This window comes from Uloborus diversus, unplaced genomic scaffold (assembly GCF_026930045.1).
Source record: "Uloborus diversus isolate 005 unplaced genomic scaffold, Udiv.v.3.1 scaffold_1079, whole genome shotgun sequence".
Classification (NCBI taxonomy): Eukaryota; Metazoa; Arthropoda; class Arachnida; order Araneae; family Uloboridae; genus Uloborus; species Uloborus diversus.
In genome coordinates this window covers 6,927-26,101 of record NW_026557742.1, presented here as the reverse complement: position 1 = coordinate 26,101, position 19,175 = coordinate 6,927, and the positions used below count along the sequence as shown (strand labels likewise).

The following is a 19,175-nucleotide window of genomic DNA, read 5'->3' as shown; positions in this document are numbered from 1 at the left end:
AAAAGTGCCTCGAAAAATGCAGGTTCTTTGTTTGATCCTTGTCAATTCAACAAAACCGAATACTTTCTCCGTTTGTGATTTCACGTAATGTCGAGGCAACTCGGAGGCAGAATTAATTGTGGGTATAATCAAAAGGAAATAAGAAGCATTATTGATAAAATAAACGAATATTTGAAAATAAGAAAATCTTCTTTTAAATTTACCAACCGAAGTTTTGTTTTGATGCGTTTGAACTAATCAAAAGAAGTAAATTTAAATTCAATTGTTGGTTTTTAAAGCGGTTGCTTTCACTTTTTAAGATTTGTTTTGCACATAGGAGAGTTGGAAAAAAAAATTAAAATTTGAATTTTGACATCTTGAATTGAAATTATGTTTTTCGCAATCACGTGTTTTTTTGCGTGTGTGCAGGCATGTGTCTGTGTGTGTGGGTATGTGTGTGAGTGTGTGTGTAGGCGTATGTTTGTGTCTGTGGTCAGGCATGAGTGTGTGGGTTTGTGTGTGTGTGGGTATGTGTGTGTGTATGTATGCGTGTAGGATATGGACGCAACCTGGAGACGGTTTTCGCAACAGGAGCAGCATCGTGAGGCCGGTCGACGGTAGTGCTGGCAGAGGGTGCTGGCGGGAAAATAAAATCATAGTACGCCAAAAATAGTCAAGTGAGAACAATAAGCAATCGTGATTGCTCAAAAAACTTTTGCTTGGTTTTGTAAAGGCGGTCCTTATCCTGCACAACAGCAGTTTAAGTGTATAGTAGGGTGGGCCGAAATAAGCTGAAAAAATTTTTTTTTCGAAATCAATTTTTGGCTAGCGCGCAAAAGTTGCGTAGTGTACTAGTTAGCACTCACAAAAAATTTCTTGGATATTAAAAAATATCTAGCCGACGCTATTTGACACTGAAAAACCGAAAAAAAAGAGAAAAATTAATTTTTGTCGAAATTTTTTTTAAAAAAATAAATTTCAAATATTTTGCTGGAATGCACCGAAAATGTTATATAATGAACCAGTTCGAGCCCATAAAATGCTTCATTGATTTTAATGAGCAATAAACCGCTCCTTTTCGACATCAAAAATTGGAGAAAAATGAAAATAATATTGAATTTCTTTAAAAACCAATGTGAAAATTATTTTTCAAAATTAAAATCATAGACTAATTAATTAAATAGCACTATTAATCATAGTAATTATTATCACGCAATAGTATCATACATTTTCTAGAATTACATATATAGATAATAAAATTTTAAAATAGAAATCTTCAAATTTGATTTATAATACCTCATGCATAATGAATATTATTTTTTGGAATAATATTGTCCCTTTTTATAAATGAGGGAAGTTCTTTCCTAGCTTGAAGTTTGGCACGAATGTATCCATCTCGTGCAGTTTCACCACGAACTTTTATTGCAGCTTCGGTTATTAGTTTCACACAACGTTTCACAGCTTGCGTGTGACAGGGAAATTTCTCGAAAGTAAACTCTGTAGAATGTTCTTTGCACATTTCTTTCCATTGTTGGTCTTTTAGATGCATTGTAAGAGTTGACTCTGTTACAACACAGTTTGCCCAATCAACTAAATCAACATAATCAACGGCTTCAAAATTGAGTTTAGGACGCTCAAAAAAATCGTACACCATCCGAGCTCTTCGTCTTCTTATTTCTAGAGTTTAGAATGCGCCTAACAGCTAATTCCCGAATGTATTTTCTTGAGTCAAACAACATTGTCAACAGTAGCTGTTCAGGATGAGCGAAATATGCATTACTTGAGAGAACTTTGAAAATTATCTCCTTAACGTTGTCTGGAAACTGCCTTGCAAGAGAAATTATTTTCCAAAAATGTTGGGCGCCGTACTGGCAGTTCGGTTTCATTTTTATTTCAAACCACATTGGAGCATAAACTAACATTACATTCTTTACAAGCATTGTAAGATTTTCTGATGGAGTTGGAGTGCCTATATACAAGCGTAACAAATGGTTTGCAGTTGTCAGCCATCGCTCATGACTGACTGAGTTTGCCTGGGCTACTGTCAGCCACGCTTGAAGGACAACTACCATCTTTTACGGCAACACAGATTCTATACAAATATTGTTGTTCAGTATTTAAATTTTTTATATCTTCCATGTCCAAAACCAGAAGATTTCGGTCAATTTTATCAAATTTGACCACCGGATTTTTTTTACAATCTCTAAGAAGTTGTTCGATAGCTCCAGAATATGAATGTAGCCACTAAGTGCAACCGTCCAATTCCAGTATAAGATGCCTCAGTGGCAACTCATTGTAGACATTGGACACATGAGAGGACCCCTTTAATTGCTTAACTCCCAGCTGTGGAGGTGTAGAATTACAGCATTTCTTGTCGGGGAGGGGGGTATTTCTCTTAAGTGGGTCATAAAGTCGAGAGGAAGAAATGGCGTGAGAAAAAGAAGAATACTTGCGTTCAATTCATTAATCAGATTAAAAGACTTCAGAGGATTCACATTTTTTTAATACTGAAGGGCTCTATTTGTCAATTATATATAAAATAGTTATCAAATAATTTTAGGAAAAATAGAAGTAGTTGAGCGCCGTTTATTATCCAGAAGAAACTATTGAAACCAAAGATTGAAAAATTAGCATCTTATGTAACTATTTTTTATTTGAGTGTGTGCATTTTTTAAAAATTGGCGTACAAATGTCGCATAAAGTTGATTGAATTTTCACTGTTTTTTCTAAGTATTGTATTGCGTAACATTTTAGTACTTATTTCGAAACTACTTTTAATTTTTTTTTTTTTTTCATTTTTCCAATGTTTCAGTCTTAAAGGAGCGTAGCTAAATATTCTACGAAATGTATAAAAATCTTCGAGGATTTTAACTAATTCACTGACAGATACTTCTAATGTTTGTTGAAACTAGCTTCAAACTTTTATTTTTGACCCCCCCCCCCCTTTTTTTTTTGAAAAAAGTGCATTTTTGTCCTTTTTTTTAGTTTTTCAAGGTCAAATAGCGCCGGCTAAATATTAAACAAATTTAGCGAAATTTTTTATGGGTAATAATGGGCCCATATAGCAACTTTTCCGCACTATCCAAAAACAGATTTCCAAAAAAAGTTTTTTCGGCCCACCCTAGTGTATAGTGTGGCTCTGATACGTTGGAAGATTGACCTTTTCAATGGTTACTTTTTTGGGGGTTGATAAGAAAGGGTGATTACCGCTGCGTTGAGTCGGGGAACTTTCGAATTAGTTTTGCGAAAGTATTTCAACTCAAAGACGCGCCAATAACGCATCCCTTTTTCACTGAACTCCCCAAAAATAACTTTACATTGTCAAGGTCAAGCTTCGACTTATAAGAACCGCACTATAGATAATAGCAAATGTCCGAAACCAGTACTTTTACGTTTAAAACCCTACCAGAGCCGTCAGTTTAGAACATCTTCTGAAATGATTTAAACTGCATAATAGTAAAATTAAATTTTAAACAAAACGGGAAATCTTTTAAACATTATTGTGTAGGCGGACGTAATGTCAAATATTCTCAAAAGAAGCATTAAACTTACTAGGGTTATTTGCATGCGTCATTACCAATTCCATTGTCTGGAAAATAATTATAAAACTTACTTACAAAGAAAGCGAGTACAGCAGTATAAGTCCAATTGTTCGAACTCATGCTATATTACCGGCCCTTTTATTTAATTAATTAAAATCTCTTTTTCTTCAAAAAAAAAAAAATCTCCCATTTTTATCACATTTATAGCAACTAGCAAAAATACCCGGTGTTGCCTGGGTCAATAATTATTGTGACAAACAATCGCTACTTTCATTCATTTTCTGTTTTAACTGAAACAACTCAAAGCACACCGCTTTGACGTGATTAAAAATCGAACTTCTTTCTTACCCATAAAAGTAAAATAGCAATAAGTATAAAGAACGAAATAGTGTTCAGTTAGAAACGAAAGCTCGATATTTAAGCGCATAAAAATTTGAAGAATTTCCAAAATATGAACTAACAAAAACAAAGATCACTAAAAATACCGTGAGCTTTACTTATTTAAATTAATAGTACACACATACCAAAAAAAAAAAAAAGATCTCTACATTGTTTCCTTAAGTGTGCAAAAAGTAAAGTTTCCAAATATTTAAATGACTTTAAATTTATGTTTGCTTCTGGATAAGCCTTGATTAAAAAAATTTCATTATGATTACTATTAATATTGCTGTTGTAAGGCAACGAATTTTTGTAGCAATGGGTTTTATCTTTAATCATTCAATGGGGAAATCACATGACATTTACTGTTTTCCATCATAACTTTTTGAAACGAAATTTTTTAGAAATAAATTATAGCCTATGTTGCTTCCTGATAATGTAACTATCTGTGGTCAAAAAATGGTTAAAATCTGCCCAGTAGTTTTGAAGTTTACTCCAGACATCCTTACTTACAGAAGTAGCCATTTATGTATATAGATTAATTGAAATAGACCTTTTTTTTGGAAAAAATCTAACTATACGAATTGGATCCGGTCACAATTGATTCGGATAGTTGGAGTTCTTGGTAATGCTAACCGCATTTTAAGGGCATCTCTAATCGCATTTTTAAGATTGATTAGTAAAAAAAAAAAAAAACAACAGAAAGAACTTCGCAAATAATTGAAGTTTAAATGCTAATAGGGGGGAATGTGAGGGCAAAGTGAAATAGTCAAGATAACTTACATTTTTTAAATTGAACGAGTAGAAAATTAGTTCTGAAAATTACGGTACATAAAGAAAAACAACAATATATTTATAATATAACTTGTATTGAAACCTTATTTTTAATTTTAGGCAGTAAATTTCTACCTTAAAAAGAAAGTGGAAATTTTTCGCTTCTTTTTTTCATAGGACAAGGTAAAAAATAAAGTAGTTCGAACATTAAAGATATTTTTTATCAAATAAATGAGTAAATAAAAGAATGACTAAATAAATGATAAGGAAAAGAAAGAATGAACGAATAAAAAATAAATACATATGTTAATACATGAGAAAAAACTAAGTTAATGAAATATTAAATGAAGAAGAAAACATATGAATGAATGAATAAATAAGTGAATTATTCAATGAAGGAATGTAAATGAAATACTTAATGAATGAATACGTAAGTGATTTGAAAAAAAAAAGAGTTGAATGAGTAAATAAAATGAACTATTTCACTTTGCCTCGCAAGCACTTGATAACTGTACAAAGCATTTAAAGTACAAATAAGCTTAATGTTAAACTAATAAATATTGCACTCAATATTAGTAGGTCTCAATTAATATTTAAAATGTTAATAACAAAACTTTATCATTTGATTTTCTTCTTTTTTTTTTTTTTGACTTACAACAAAATATTACAAGTATTAATTTTTGAAAATTGTTTGTATTATCATATTTTTTGATTTTCAGAGGTATTTTTTATCTTTACTGGGATAGATTACCATGTTTTTGCACATAGTTAAAATATTACTAGATAGGTGGCGCTAAAAGCAGAATGAATATTTCGTCATTTTACTTTGCCCCGCTACTTTACATTGCCCCATTTTCCCCTACAATCCAGCATCCACTTTTTAAATGTATCAATTCGTTTTGAGGGGAGACCGTCAAAGGATAAAAATCGTAAGTAATTCGCGCTTTAAAAAATATTTTATTTCTGCAAGAAACAAAAATAAGAGGTTATTTCCAGGAGAAACATAACATGATTTTAGTTCCGGGGAAAAGGGTTATTTTGGCATTTTTAACCCTTGTGCTGCTACGGCTGGGCTGCTCATAGACAACGAAGTGTTAAATTGTCAGGGTTGCACAGTCAGGGTTGCAGAGTTGGAGGGAAAATGACTGACTCCACTCCTTTATCCCAAAATCAGTTTCACTCCGCGGGCACGCAGAGTTGAGAGCTTTGAGAGAAGATGACCGACTCCCAAGGTTCGAAAACACCATGATATTTTCGAAAATATCCGATATTTTGATGTATATCGGATATTTTGATATGTATCCGATATTTTCAATCAGCACAAACTCAAGTCTTCAAAATAGTAAATGCATCTTCAAAACACTCTTTATTTTCTTATATTGTTGTTACAATATATAGACTTACAATTAGGGTTCCTTCCATTATTTATATCTAATATTTCATTTCACATCTTACCATTTTCAATGGAATTAATTTAGCATTAGCTGTTTTACTCATTTTCCTTCTGTTAGCTAGTTTTATAATTTAGAAATAAAAAATATGTACTAGTTGGTGCACAGTCATAAGACATTTTCTTTTTTTTCTGACCTACATTTAATAATAAATCAGGCACTTTCAATCTGAATTAAAATTGTTACATTACTTATAATTGTATGAAAGTAATATAAAAAAGGAATACTACATTACTTTGTTATATTAATGCATCATAAAAATATAGTACATCACTTTTTGGTTATTTTAAAAAATAAATGAACAATATTACTAAGATTAATATAATTTTTATATTGAAAATACCGTGGTTTAAAAAAAAAAAAAAAAAAAAAAATCTAAAATATCATGTTTCAAAAATATATATCGTGATATATATCATGATATATATCGACTTATATATAAGTGCCTCACTTGCCAAATCGATTAACTCCATAAAACAAAAAGTAGAAAAAAGTTATGAAGAAGATGGTGTTATCCATAGGAGTAAATAGGACCTCGTGTTACGTTTTCTGCCATCACATGGTCAGAAATGTACTGAACCAAAAGTTTAATATAAATTCACATGCTAAGCATTGATTAAGCACTATTAAACTAGAAATGATGATTTTTTTTAAAAGTGGAGTTAATCGATTTGAGACATCTATACATCAGCGAACTCTACCGACTCCGTATTCAACTCTTGGAATTTTAAACCTTATACTCTCGACTCCGCAACTGTAATATGGCCGTACCCTGGGATGGCGAAAGCCAGAAACAATATATTCTTCGATTATGTCCTAGATCGTAGGATTCTGGTACCTTTATGTTGGACCATAATAATATTTGAACCAGGGGCGGATGCAAGGGAGGGGCGATTGCCCCTCCCTTGAGGGACTCTTCACCGGTAATTTTTCGAAAATGAAGTTCAAAAAACGCAAATTTAGACGAGTTTCATTGATGTTGGGAAAAGGTAGGAATGGGGGGGGGGAGGGATTGGTTTATCACCCTATCTCGGAACTGGTTTCGGAATGAAGTCAAAAAATTTTGTGATCAATATTTTAAAATCTGTATACATAGTAAAAAGTATGTAATAAAAATCAATCGCCCCTCCCTTAAAAAAATTCTAGGTCCGACCTTGATTAGATTTGAGGGTAGTTAAAACTTAAAATGAAGACGACAACGTTCAATAAGAACTATCGCAGCAGGGAAAGGTTTAAAGAAAACAAATGAAAACGATGCACATCATCTGGGAAAATATTCAATAACTAGCTGTACTCGCACGGCTTTACCCGAGTAGAAAATTAAAAGGACATTTGGTTCGCCTGCATATTTACAAATAATGGATGATGAATTTCTCGCCAATTTGCTGTGTTAATTTACTCGTCCATGTTATAATTTGCTCGGTAAAATGTTCTTAAAATTGGAATAGAAAATGAACAAATCGAATTTTTGAAAAATCGCTTCAAGGTGCACACCCCCATAGTACAAACTAATTTTGTGCTAAATTTCATGAAAATCGGCAGAAAGGTCTAGGCGCTATGCGCATCACAGAGATCCAGACATCGGGACATCCAGACTTTCAGCTTTATTATTAGTAAAGATATATGCCTCTCGAAAACTCAACAGTACTTCGAATAATTCCAAGAAGATCCAACTCTTCTCTTTAAAAAAGAGGAAAAAGAAAATACAAAAATTTACGAAATTATCAGCGCCTTCATGTTTTGCATGTCTTTTTTGAACACATCAACATCACACATGGCGTGCTATGAACTCTGAAGTTAATGGAATAAAAATAGTTTAAATTGAGGAAATGTAAGCTCCTTATGCAAAAGTAAGAGTAATTTTTCGTTTTTGTTTAAAGGAAAGCATAAAGGTTACGGAAAGATAAACGATTTCCACAACATCAACAGCTTTGGTGTTGGAAGAAGTATTTAAAATAGAAGGAAAATTAGTAGTGACAGATGAAATTTTCCAATCATTTTCGCTTTGCAGATAGTGTTATAATTTGTAACCAGGGCGACCAAAGCATCGGTTTTCTCCAAAGGTCTTGGGTTTTTAATAGAGATATCGGGTACTTGTTTGAAAGTATTAGATTTTGGGCTTCATTGTAGAAAAAAAAATCATTTTTTAAAAATATTTTTAAGATAAAGTCTAATATTTTCAGTAAAAAATAATTTTTGGGCTAAGCAATACAGATAGAAGGTTTCTTTCATACATATGTTGTTACTTTAGAAAAAAAAAAAAAGAACTATATTGGCCTGATCGGTAAGGCGTTGGACTCGTTACCGGAGGGTTCTGGGCTCAATGCCAGCCAGTCAAAGATTCTCCGTGTTGTACTAAGGGTGACTGGAGCACGTTAAATATGGCGTGGTCATAAAGTCCTCCAAGTTCCCACGTGGTGAACCAGGAGTTGTTCGACACCTGGTCTGGATCAAAATTATAGAAATGTTGCTAGATAGTGCTGCCATCTGTCTGAGCTAAACCGGACTTCCACCTTAGTGGTGCTCTGTAAAACGAAAGCTGTGTCTTTCTGCCGTAAATCAGTTAGTATTGTCAACTCGAGTTCGGATACCAGAGTGGTTTTCGCAACAACAAAAACTATATAAAAAGATTGCTTTGGGAAGGGAAAACTCTTCCCGTTCCTGCCCTGGATGTAGTTTTCTCTTTTTATGTCTTAAATTTCTCCTGCCTATCTGACTTGTACAATCTATATAATTGTATCAAATCAAGACACAATTATTAGTTTATTTATTTATTTATATAAAGCAGCAGATGGTTTTTACTCCATTTTTAAAGAAATTGTTCCTAAGAAATAAATTGGGAGATAAGTTTAAGTATTTGTTATCATATTTCCTCTTTTTTCATTTTTTAAGATTAATAATCGACCAACTGTAAAAAGCAGCAATGACCAAAAAAAAAAAAAAAAAGAGAATAAATTTTAAGAATTATTTATTAATCACATGATTTTGGATTTTGTTGCCTAGATCTTGGAAATAGAATTTAATCATAAACAATTTTTTTTTCTGAAAAGAAAAAAAATTATAAAATTGGACAACTAAGAGTTTTAAAACAATAAAGAAACATAGAAAAAATATAAAGGATAAAAATTTTACTTTGCAAAGGGAAAAACTGGATCTTAGAAAGCAGATTAAACATTTTAATCTGATCTGATGGTTGTAAAAGATCTTATTTTCGCTAGAAACGTACCGATTACTCGGTAACTATTCGATACTCGGCCTACTCGGCCAATTTGCCGAGTACTGGTACTCGGCCAAATTTTGATCAGATACCCAGCCATTACCGAGTAGTTGCAAAAAATTGAATATTGTTCAAGACAGATATTACAATTAATAATAAACGCAGGTATAATACTGCAATCACTAACAATTCAAATTTACAAGTCAAGGTTAATTTTTGAGAATAATGAAGCTTGTATTGCTTCAATGGAATAAATCTATTTTAATGTCCCCAAAGTTAACAAAATTTATTTATAAAAAATTGGGCAAAAAAGCTAAGTATAGAAAATATGGAATTTTTATATCATTAAATGGATTTTTGCTACGAACAAAAATTATGTATAAGGAACATAAAAATACCTTTGCTTAAAAAATAAAAGCAAACAAAACAACGTTAAGAGCACGAATGTGCAGGAACACTGCAGACACGTGTTTTGGCGTTTCTAGGAACGCCTTTTTCAATGCATAAAATGTGAGCTCATAGATTTAAAGACATCTGACAAAAGTCGGATTTTTTTTGTCGAATGTCTTCACATTCGACAAGTGTTCACATTTTATGCCCTAAAAAAGAAGTTTCTTGTAACGCAGAAGCACGTGTCTGCAGTGTTCGTGTATTTGCTTTTAAAAATTATTTATGTTTGGCGGACTAGAACTATAATAGATTGGTATAATTTGTTTTAATTCCAACTTGATTAATCATACCTTATATTTATTTGTTTATTTTTAATTTTAAAAATAACTTTTTTCTAAAATTTTTGACACAAACAAACTGTTTTAAATAACGCATAAACAAATTTCAGCTGGAATTTTGTTTTAAAAACTATTATATGGACATGGAGGTCTATACTACTATTTCAATAAGTTCAAAATGCATTACGTATGTGTTGGTGGTTCTTCTTAAAACATAATTGGTACTTGGTAACTCACTACTCGGTAACTCGGTACTCGGCCGAGTAGTGAAAGGCTGAGTACTCAGTATTTGGCTACTCGGCCAAAGTACTACTCGGTACGTCTCTAATTTTTTCAAACCTTAATGTTAGGAAAATGAAGATGCCGGTGGTTTTGCAAGCTGAACGTTTTTTGAATTTTATGAGAACGGAATTGAAAGTTGAAAGAAAAAAATCTCGCGACGCTTAAATTTTCGCGAATACGGCGGGCTCGCGAAAATTAAATTGTCTCGAAAACAAGTGCTTTTACAGTGATCAATTTCATTATGTCGATAGTAAGAAAGATTAAACTCGATAGTCGAAAATTAATTATTTATTAAATTGAAATCGATAGTTAGACAAACCCTGCACATTGATGTAAGAAGAGGTAAAGATGCTGGTGCAAGGAGAGACGTTTAGGTGGATCCACAAGAGAAGAGCCATGAAACCTAATTCAAGACTTCTGACGTATGGGGAGAATCAAATGTTCGAAGTGTAATCTGGTAAAGTAGAAAATAGCTTTAAAAAAAATGTCTTAGATTGGCACCCTCAAATTACCATTCAAAGCAGACTATAAGTTAAAAAATTTCGCTGGAGTAACCCGAAGAAAAATATTTTGTTACTATGATTTTCGTCTCATTATGCTTTTGCCGAAGACTTTATTAAAGATGTGCTGGCATCTGTTTTTTTTTTTGTTTTTTTTACAATTTTGTGTTGAAGCGTAGTTAGATATTTTATATTGCAAGTTTCAATATGAAATAACGTGACTGTCAAGAAAAGTAATTCTTACAAAATGTAGAATTTGAGCATCGGTTTTAATAGTTTGTCTACTTTACTTCAACTAAAAAGTCTTTGAAGAAGATTTTTTTTTTTTTTCATTCACTTCATTTTAACCATTCTATTTAGGTTCAAAAAAATCATTCAAAAAAAAAAAAAAAAACTTAAGATCAAAATAACTACTTTTTAAGCAACAATGTTCCAAAAAATTCTGAATGATTAAATTAATGTTTCTCACAGTATAAGAGTCAAATAATATGATGTCTCCGTGATTAAGTGACTACTACTGCTAAGCAGAGCCGACGAGATGCCATGTTAGTCAAGTCAAAAAGAGCACGGCTCTTTGAGGGACCCGGTTCGGGATCAAAGAAGTATAAATCTTATACTTTTTATGGAGAGAGAAGAGCCCGGTGACCGAAATGACAAGGGGCCCACCTTGACTCTCGGCGGCCCTGCTGCTTAGCCGAATTATAACTATATTGGAACTAAAAATTGTTGGAAACAAAACTACAATTATATTGGAAAAAATGTCTTTATAAAAATATATATTCATAGAATAGGAACATATTCGAATTTTGCTGGTAACCATTCTAAAACAGTAGAAAAACACAAAGCAATCTAAAGATTCATTGGACAGAAGTTATGCAGGGGTGTCTCCTCCCTCAAATGCTACCGCCCAAGAGCGAGATCCCCCCCAAATAGCCAGCACTAACTTCCCCCCCTAAAATTTTCAAGGTCTGTCTGGCGCAGTCGGTGCGAAAAACGCTCCCTCGTGGACACCTCTATGATATCAACACAGCACACCTTAGTTTTCCTTTTTCTCGCATTACTTTCAACATCGTCTGTTCAAACAGTCATTAAAATATCCAAATCGTGAAACTTTTATTTTGATGTAACTATGTGTCGAATTTAGCAGAATATTTTTGACGTAAAGTTTTTTTTTTTTTTTTTTTTTAATCTAATTGTTAAGAGGAAGGGACTGTTTATGTTATGATACTTTGAAACGCATAATTACTTTTCTGACAGGTCATAAAAATTCTGGCTTAGTAATAATCTCTATCAAACTCTAAAGGGTTTTAACAAAACTTCAAACAATTTTAGTCACTAAAGAATATCTTTATTAGAGAAGCAGATTAGTAAATGTGTTTTTAATTCAAAGTTAGTAGGAAAAGCAAACGACATTGCCCAGTTTAGAGTTCTCAGCATCAAATATTCAATATTATTGATTGGAAGGAATAATTTTCTTCAAATTGTTTTAGGAAAATACAATGAATAATTTTAGAAATTGAACTTGCTCCCGAAAAAAATATAAATTCCATGCTTTGCTTCACAAGACTTACAATGAGTGATGAAATCTTACATTTGAAATTTCAGGTAACTTAATTTTAAATAATTTAATATAGATTTCAAATTATTATAATAATTTATTTCAAATTTTAGATTACAATAATAGATTAAGGTATTTTTTTAAAACAAATGTCTTTTGAAAACAGACGAGAAAATATAAGTTTTCTAACTTGATAATTTATTTGTGCAAATGTCAAAATATTTAAGATGCAGAATAATGAAAAACTTTCGTTCCATTTCAATAACATTCGATTATTCAAATTATCAGTACAGAAGAAAACGATAATGAAACTTACTTTTGGTTTTCTTTGCAAAGGAGAATCTGATGTTCCGAGTGGCCAAAGAAAAGAAAACTAGTGAATGCGATCTTAAAAGACATGAACTACGTTTTATATCTCGAAAAATGCCGGGGAAATCACAGTTCTCTTGAATCCGGTTGCTGGGAAAAGTGAGGGTTGTCATATCAGAATCTATCTTTCAAATCTCGCCAAAGTGAGGAGACTTCACGCCAGCACTTGAAATGTTGCGTGTAATAGCGGTACAAGTTCATTTACTTGTTGGTATGAAATCAAATTTTTCAAGGACTTTTGAAGCTTCCAAAATTTGTTACGACTGCTAATAATGTCAAATAAAGAGGTACTAACTGTGGCATCCAGACACAAATTTGATTTGCGGCCTCTTCTCAAAATTCTGCATCCCAGAAACGGCCTCTTCACAAAATTCTATATCGTAGACGAAGTCCCTTCACAAAAGTTTATTCGTAGACACCTCTCTTTCATATCTTTAAAGCTAAATCAACCCGCCTGAAACTCTAGCCTCCAATTCATTCTCGGGGATTTCTTTTGGGTCAAAGGTATTTCAGATTTTAATTATGACAGCTTAAAAATGCTCTTTATATTATGATACATTTTTTACAACAATAAAGTAATTATAAACTAGTTTGTTGTGGCCATCACGAAACTTTCTTCTATATTTTTCTTTTTTTTTTCTAATCCCTCCCCATGCTTGACGAGGAAGCAATATTCCCAACAAAAACAAAATTACACATGCAAAAACTTGACGACCATCCCAATGTCTGAATTATTGCAAAAGCAAAGAGCGAAAATTGAAAGTTATTTTAAAAGCCTTGCTTGAATGAATTACAAATATTTTATTTGTTAACAAACATAAGATGGCAACAGTTAAAAATTTTAAATCATTGAGATAATATTTCCGATCATTTCCATACAATTAAAATCACGAGCTGAACGCAGACGACAATCTATTACGATTTATCTTTCTTATTGTTGCATTAATAAAACTATTTTTATTCGCTAAAAAATAATGATAATAAAAATAAATCAGCACCTCTTGGCGCGATTGGCGCCGAAATTGAACCAAAGCCTGTTTACATATGGATTCACATATATTCCAAATTTCAACCAGAACGTAGCATTACTTCTTGAGATAGGGCACTCACAATGGAAAAAAAGAACGGGCGATTGCGCTACCCCCTTTTTAGCTGTTGACACCAAAATAAAATCAGCTCTTATACCCACTAAGGACTACTTGCCGATAAATTTTTCTTTCATTCCGTTCATTATTTCTTGAGATATAGCAGTCACAATTGACGACAAAAAACGTTCTATAGCTCAACCCCCGTTTGAGTTATTGACACCAAAATTGAATCAGCACCTGTTCCTGTTAATGGCAACATAAGGACCAAATTTTGTTTGATTCCGCCAATTACTTCCTGAGGAATAGCAAGCACGCGTAACTCAAAAAACGTCCCATTGCTCCACCCCCTTGGAGGAATTCGCGCCAAAAACCAATGGGCACAAGTTCACATAGGGGCACATATGTGTACCAAATTTCGTTCGATTTCATGCGGTAGTTTTTGCTGTAGAGCGGCCACAAAAAACTGGTCACACACAGACGTGACACACACACATACATACACACACACATACACACACACAGACAGACAGACATTTTCCAAAAATAGTCGAAATGGACTCAGCACACTTCAAAACGTTCGAATCCGTCAAAATTCGAAATTCGAAAATTTGCACGAATCCAATACTTTCTTCTATATATTAGATACTAGCTGACCCGGCCACGCGTTGCTGTGGCAAAGAAGTTGGATGAAAATAAACTTTTACTCATTATTTTGATAGAATCGTATAAATATTTTTAATAGAGCTTAAAATAGTATAGCCGATTTTAAAACATATGAGATTGATAATGGGCGTGATTAAATGTAAAAACGATTCATAAATGTTCCTGGAAAATTATGGGCAGCTGATGTGGCCAATTTCTGCCAGGAACATGTCATGCCAAAACCCGGAAAGTTTTCCGATAAAAGTTAATAACCTTCCTGAAATTATCTCGGATGCCTCTTGAAAAATTCGAAGATCTTTCCGTTTGAAGATAGTCGTGTTTCTGGAACTTTAGTGTAAACTTAGGAAGGGATTAAAAAAAAAACTTAGCACCTTTCTGATTTATTAAGGAACTTCTATAAGCAGTAATACAAACATAGCCAAAGCTTAGCCAGAACTGCAAGCAAGTATCGAGTAACGTTTCGGATTTTTTTTTTTTTTTTTTACAGTGCAGGTTGAAGAAAATACTTATTGAATTCAGTAAGTACTAATTAAATTTTCTATGGAAAAAGCACTATACTTACGCTTAGTAAATTTTGTAAGTATGACTTAGGCCAAAAAAGAAAAAAAAGCAAAAATAACTTGAAAGTGATAGTAAATATCGAAACTTATTGTAAAATAACCGAATGTAGAAACTAAGCGTAAACCACTATACACTTTCAGATTCTACACTACATTTTATTCACCTCAGCTTTCTCTATAGTTTGTAAGCAATAACTTCTTTACAAAATACACTAATTAAATTAAAAGCATATAAAAATGAAATTTTTTCAATGAAGTAGATAACATTGACTTCGAACTATTGTTTCTATTATTTGAAAACTGAAAACTGTCTAAGCACTAAGTTGTGCACAATGTTCTTGCTTAACCAGTCTTTTGCTAATACGAAAAGTATGATAACTTTCCACTTGTGAGTAGGCGATATATGGTTGCCCATGAGAGAAATATTTATGTTTCAAGTCCAAACCGAAAGAAGACATTGTTTGTTCTTGAGATGTATTTATGGTCTTTGCGAAAGCTAAACGAATCAAAAATTGAAGCCTTTCAAATGTGTTTGAAAATTATGACGCTATTAATGGATTGCGTGGCAACACAAACATTTCTCCTTTAAACTTTCCCGTCAAAATTGTTGACTTTTGATGAAGAAACGTGTACCGTTGCGTAATTTAGGTGGGTTTAAATCGCAAAAAAGAATAAATTGTTAAGCCAATTTTTAATCGGAAATCGTGTAGTCGCAATCCTGGTGTATCCAGGGAATTTGAAAATTCAGTTCGAATGTTTACTGCTTTGTTTTCATCGACAACTGTATAGCCTTGTTCAACATCAATGGGGAGCTTTTTTTTTCCAGCCGTCAGTAATGGCTCATTATTCGCAATAATTGTAGCTAAGACAGCGTCATTGCTCTGTTGTTATACGTTGCAAATCAGTGTTAACTAAGTCGGTGGCTCAACTATCAAGTGACGGCATATCATAATAACTAAGTGGCTAATTTAAAATTGAAACGCAAAAACCTTCAGTTAAAACTAAAGCTTCATATTCATGTCTGGTGTAAAATCTGGATTTGGACATTTGTGTGTTTGTTAAACTTTATGAAATACGTCTTCAAACGTGAAAGTTATATAGTTTCTCCTTAAAAAATGATGATTGTGTAGGATAGTATGTCGTCAAAATTGTTTTAAACAGTTGACGAATACTGTTTCTCCTTATGTCAAACCTGCATTAGAAAGTGTAAACTCCAATGACTTTGTGCGACCAATAAATACAATTTGCGACTTGCATCGGGATATGTATTTGACAGTCGACAATTGACGATCCACAAATATTCCTGTCTGTTCGGGAATGTTTACCGAATACAAATTGCTACAAAACCAGCGCGATTACAGATGCAATTATGTTTTTAAAAAAATTAAAATTATCTGGGAATAGACTATAGGCTCAATTAGTTAACTTTTTGTCTCAACGGCAGTGTAGAAATTGTCTGGCTCTTTGTTGTACTGTATATTTTGATACAGTTCAATTTCACCGTTTCCAATACCCAGCAATTGCTTAGAAAATACTTGTGCGATTAGATTATTTTGCGTTTATATTCGCATATTCATGGCCAATCGCATTATCTCGACATCACGCTATAAAAACGATTGTTTTATTCATGCGTTGATTTCATCGGAATAACTGGTAATGTCTGTCGGAAGTCCCCAGCAGTATTCAGACAATTTCGCCTAAAAGTTTATCCTTGCCGTTCAAATCCCTCACAATCCTATGATGTGTTTCGAATGAATGCTTCTACTCATGAGCCTTAGTACACTTATCCCAAATTATAATTTCACTCTCTTGCAACACTACAGCCATTCCACGTTTTTTTTTTTTTCTTTAATGTTACACATTGCGTTTTATTTGTTATGAATATCTAATAAGCAACTTTAAAGATGAATGTGCTGTTCGTCTACCATCTAAAAATGTAGCAGCAATGCCTGACGATGCAATTGTCACTACAATTTTCTGTTGTGGACGTATCTTTGCAAGAATTAATGATATTAAAAATCTCTTGGGGAACAAAATAAAGAAAATAATTGTTTTCCGCTTCAATTCATTAACCTTCCTAAAAATTAACTGGAATATTTTTTAAGAATTCTGTAGTCTTCTTAGTTAAAGGCAGTTATGATTCTGGCACCTTCAGAGAAGCTTAACGCAAGTTTAATGTAATAGCCTGGAACCTTTCTAAGAAAGCTCTCAAAGCATTAATGCACGCATTGCAAACGCGAAGACAGACTCTTAAGCAAGTAGCTTGACTGTAGTTCCTCTGCAACTCTTGCAAATCTTCGTGATCCAGATATCTTTTCGCATTCATTGGGTGCTGAATCAATCTGGAAGAACCGTAACCGCTCCGAAACCGATACACCTATTAAATACGTTTAGTTAATCTTGATACTGGTGGAGAAAAATATTTTTACACAACGGTGTGAAATCTGCAATTCGTAGCAAATAAAGGAAACGTTTTCAAAAATATAGTTGATTTTCTCAGGAAGTGAATAATAACCTGTAATACCCCGAAACGTTATGTGGAAGTTCTAAGCAACATTTGTGAGTTTTTTTATCATGGTGTTTTTAGCAGTAAGTCATACGATGTTAGAGTTATATCCATTAAATTCGAAGATCTTTCCGTTTGAAGATAGTCGTGTTTCTGGAACTTTAGTGTAAACTTAGGAAGGGATTAAAAAAAAAACTTAGCACCTTTCTGATTTATTAAGGAACTTCTATAAGCAGTAATACAAACATAGCCAAAGCTTAGCCAGAACTGCAAGCAAGTATCGAGTAACGTTTCGGATTTTTTTTTTTTTTTTTACAGTGCAGGTTGAAGAAAATACTTATTGAATTCAGTAAGTACTAATTAAATTTTCTATGGAAAAAGCACTATACTTACGCTGAGTAAATTTTGTAAGTATGACTTAGGCCAAAAAAGAAAAAAAAGCAAAAATAACTTGAAAGTGATAGTAAATATCGAAACTTATTGTAAAATAACCGAATGTAGAAACTAAGCGTAAACCACTATACACTTTCAGATTCTACACTACATTTTATTCACCTCAGCTTTCTCTATAGTTTGTAAGCAATAACTTCTTTACAAAATACACTAATTAAATTAAAAGCATATAAAAATTAAATTTTTTCAATGAAGTAGATAACATTGACTTCGAACTATTGTTTCTATTATTTGAAAACTGAAAACTGTCTAAGCACTAAGTTGTGCACAATGTTCTTGCTTAACCAGTCTTTTGCTAATACGAAAAGTATGATAACTTTCCACTTGTGAGTAGGCGATATATGGTTGCCCATGAGAGAAATATTTATGTTTCAGGTCCAAACCGAAAGAGGACATTGTTTGTTCTTGAGATGTATTTATGGTCTTTGCGAAAGCTAAACGAATCAAAAATTGAAGCCTTTCAAATGTGTTTGAAAATTATGACGCTATTAATGGATTGCGTGGCATCACAAACATTTCTCCTTTAAACTTTCCCGTCAAAATTGTTGACTTTTGATGAAGAAACGTGTACCGTTGCGTAATTTAGGTGGGTTTAAATCGCAAAAAAGAATAAATTGTTGAGCCAATTTTTAATCGGAAGTCGTGTAGTCGCAATCCTGGTGTATCCAGGGAATTTGAAAATTCAGTTCGAATGTTTACTGCTTTGTTTTCATCGACAACTGTATAGCCTTGTTCAACATCAATGGGGAGCTTTTTTTTTCCAGCCGTCAGTAATGGCTCATTATTCGCAATAATTGTAGCTAAGACAGCGTCATTGCTCTGTTGTTATACGTTGCAAATCAGTGTTAACTAAGTCGGTGGCTCAACTATCAAGTGACGGCATATCATAATAACTAAGTGGCTAATTTAAAATTGAAACGCAAAAACCTTCAGTTAAAACTAAAGCTTCATATTCATGTCTGGTGTAAAATCTGGATTTGGACATTTGTGTGTTTGTTAAACTTTATGAAATACGTCTTCAAACGTGAAAGTTATATAGTTTCTCCTTAAAAAATGATGATTGTGTAGGATAGTATGTCGTCAAAATTGTTTTAAACAGTTGACGAATACTGTTTCTCCTTATGTCA

The 19,175-nt window shown here is 32.8% G+C and overlaps 1 protein-coding gene across 1 annotated transcript in view; it reads right to left on the bottom strand.

The window, feature by feature from the left end:
* Positions 1-12,852, bottom strand: part of LOC129232102 (leukocyte elastase inhibitor-like) — a 38,597-nt gene extending 25,745 nt beyond the window's left edge. The window contains exon 1 of the mRNA XM_054866339.1: positions 12,726-12,852. The gene's annotated coding sequence lies outside the window, so the exon portion shown is untranslated. The remainder of the gene's footprint in view (positions 1-12,725) is intronic.
* Between the last annotated feature and the right edge of the window lie 6,323 nt (positions 12,853-19,175).